Source organism: Rattus norvegicus, chromosome 16, assembly GCF_021556685.1.
Source record: "Rattus norvegicus strain SHRSP/BbbUtx chromosome 16, alternate assembly SHRSP_T2T, whole genome shotgun sequence".
NCBI lineage: Eukaryota > Metazoa > Chordata > Mammalia > Rodentia > Muridae > Rattus > Rattus norvegicus.
This window is the reverse complement of record NC_141549.1, coordinates 9,234,358-9,237,500: the sequence shown is the minus strand read 5'-3', so window position 1 is coordinate 9,237,500 and position 3,143 is coordinate 9,234,358. Positions and strand designations below refer to the sequence as shown.

Sequence of the window (3,143 nt, the reverse complement as noted above, 5' to 3'; positions counted from 1 at the left end):
TAGCTGGGCAGTGGAGACTCAGAACAGGGATAGGACAAAATCAGACTGCTGGCCTTGGACAGCCACTTAGCCTGCTGGTTCTGGGGTTGTGCTTGACTGTCCTGATGGAGAGAGGCTGTCATGGCTGTGAGGGTGAGAGGTGTGGCAACTTGAACAGACAGAAGGTGAATAATCATGTATTCAGTCCACCTAACCTCTGCCTCAGCTTCTCCCAAGCCATGCCGAGCAGGCTGATGCCACACAGATGTACATGATGATCCTCAGGGATACAGGGCCTGGTACTCTAGAGCTCTGTGTTCCCCAACAGGCTTCTTCTTTATTCTGCATCCAATCCCAGAGGCCTGGCCAGGTGCAGTGTCTTGCCTAGATCAACAGTAAGAGAAATGAATAGATTCTAAGTTCCTTGGCTCCAACCTTAGCACAGCCTCTGGCAGATGGAGCTGAGTTTCAGCTCCCAGGCAAGTGTTCAGCTCTCATCAGGCCATGAATTCTGGCCTCTGGTCTGTGATATCTGAGCGGAAGTGATACTGTCAGGGTAGTGAAGGGTTTTCATGAGATCACCTAAGAGATAGCCCCAGTGGATAGAAGGCATGAGGTCTGATTGCAAAGAGGGTTGGGTACCTTCCTGACGCTCTACATCAGCTGCCAAGACCCCATACTCAGCAGCAGTCACTTCCCAGCCCCATAGTCTCTACTACCTCTTATGGTTGAGGGAAATGGTGTGGCTGTCCCTGAGTTTTGAAAGCAGTTGGTCCTCTGTGTGTGGCATGACCCTGGTCCCAGATATCTGTCCTTTGTCCATCTGGAAGCCAAACAGGACAGTAGGACTGGGTGTCAGAAGCCCTGTCTGCTCCAATCGTCTCCTTTGAGGGACGCTGAAGCCCCCCACCCAACACACACTGACCACGAACCTCCAAACAAGGAAAAGGAACTCTCCCAGAAAAACCGTAGCCTATAGCTGACTCTTCTCTAGTTGGAGGGCCAGGCATGGAAGAAAGGACTCTAACGTTGGATAGAATCGTAAAGTTGTCTGGAGGTTCCAGGCCCAGATGTGCACATTTTATAATTGCTACATCCTTTGAGTGGGACAAGATCTATATGACTGTAATACAGGGTCACTCTTGGGTTTGGATTGCACTCTCCTTCCCCACCCCTGAAAAGAAGGGGGTTGAAGATATTAAATTCTAATGCATTGACTTTGAGTTAGTAAAAGGTGGAGATATTCAGAGTGCGTCTGACCTCAGTGGGTGAGCTCTAAATGAAGATGTAGCAGTGACTCTCCTGTCTGCGGAAGGGTCTGTGTGGCCATGGACTGAGGGCACTTTTCCAGCTGAGAATGGCCTCAGCTATAGCCAAAATGTACTAAATCCTGCCCACCACCTGGTGAATGTAAAATTAGACCTTCTCCACAGACAATGCGATTTCAACCCAGAGATACTCTGGTCCTGGATGAAAATCCATCTAGGTTGTGCTCAGAATCCTGACTCTTGGAAACTGAGATGTTAAGTGTGTGATTTTTTAAAAGCCATGGAGCACATAACACAGCAATTCAACCAAAACAAACAAAGAAACTTCCACCCCTCTGCTCCCCATGGAGCTCGAAACCCAGGAAGGGAGACAGGAGCTAATTCCAGTACCTTGATAGGCAGGGGTAATCTGTAACTCACGAGCTGTGACAAGAGAATTCGCAGGTTTCACGGTTATGGGACAGAAGTGGGAAGGATGCATGCAAAAGAAAGAGAAACAGAAAGGTGAGGCAGAGTCAGATGAAGAGAGACAGAAGCAGCCACACGGGAAAGAAGAAGAGAGATGCTGGGAGAAACACAGCCACAGACATGAAAATGCACTCATGCAGAAGGTAGGGGCTCCTTGGGCTCTCTCGTGTCATTCTAACAATGACAGAAGTGAAATAAAACTCAGTTACTCAATCCTCATCACCTCTGATGTGTCCTTTCTAGGGAATGACTGGCTTATCCAAGAAGAGTATCGGTAGATCCAGAGGGGGAGGGGGAGGGAAAAGGGAAGGGGGGAAGAGGAGGGGGAGGGGGAGAGGGAGAGGGTTCTGGGTAGAGTTCTCTGGGTATGGGCCCTGCCCAGCCTCATGGCCTAATAATGGCTATGAAAACTGTGCAACTATGACCTCAGGGAGACTAATCCTGTGGACAGTAAAGGTTGCCACCTTGAAGCTGACAGCAAAGACAAGCATTGAGGGGTGAGTCACCTGCTTGGTAAACTGGAGAGCCAGTGACCCCACAACACTACCTTTATTTGGTGGTGGTCGGAGCAGAGAGTGGCAAGTTGAGCCCCTAGAACCTAAAAAAAAATTTCCAAAGAACCTTCTTAGTGGCATGTGGCCCACAAAAGGCCCCTAGCTAGCCAACAGAGTTGGCCAGTTGCCATCTTCTTCACATCACAGACAGACTGACTCCTTCTGAAATGAGACCATGTGACCAGTGGAATCTGAGTGGAGATGATTTGAGTTTCTTCTAATGTCCTATTCATATACCCCACCTATATCTCCATCCTATATCTTCCACCAGTCCGCAGTCTGTAGAGGGAACCCACAACATTCCACATCCAGTAGGTTGGATTCTTCACAGACAGTGAGAACCAGGGCCTGTAGTCTCCTTGCTATGACCATGTAACCCGAACAAGGAGTACAGCACACAAGGCCTGAAGCCTCCGAGACTCAGCAGCTCAATGTAGCACAGCATATCCTATACCGACTATCAGGGCCTGCCATACATCCTCTGTTTGCTAACGTGTCAGGAGGACAATCACATTGGCTTAGAACACTCAGCAACCACACTTAATGGAGAATCTTCTGGGGCGTGTGCATGTGTCTGTTTAGATGTGGGGAGGCAGCTAGACTTTCTGACCACTTAAGGAGCCTCTAAAGCTATAGAACCATGAGTTTATTTTTGTAGCCAGCCCTGTATATCCGTTGAGTTCATACCCATGGATTCAACCATCCTCAGGTGGGAAGCACTTTTTAAAAGTATGTCTGTTGGGGTTGGGGATTTAGCTCAGTGGTAGAGCGCTTGCCTAGCAAGCGCAAGGCCCTGGGTTCGGTCCCCAGCTCCGAAAAAAAGGAAAAAGAAAAAAAAAAGGATGTCTGCATTGAGCATGTGCGGACTGTGTGT

The 3,143-nt window shown here is 48.9% G+C and overlaps 1 long non-coding RNA gene across 5 annotated transcripts in view; it reads right to left on the bottom strand.

Moving 5' to 3' along the window:
- LOC108348435 (uncharacterized) overlaps positions 1-2,091 on the bottom strand; it is a 5,502-nt gene extending 3,411 nt beyond the window's left edge. For 2 of the 5 annotated variants that reach the window (XR_015639636.1, XR_015639635.1), the window contains exons 1-3: positions 1,939-2,069; positions 1,638-1,670; positions 195-363 (exon numbers count right to left, since the gene is read on the bottom strand). This is a non-coding gene — a long non-coding RNA (uncharacterized LOC108348435). Of the gene's footprint in view, positions 364-698; positions 803-1,637; positions 1,671-1,938 lie in introns of all 5 variants that reach the window. The other 3 variants (XR_015639638.1, XR_015639634.1, XR_015639637.1) reach the window with 3 other exon arrangements.
- Positions 2,092-3,143: the final 1,052 nt, after the last annotated feature.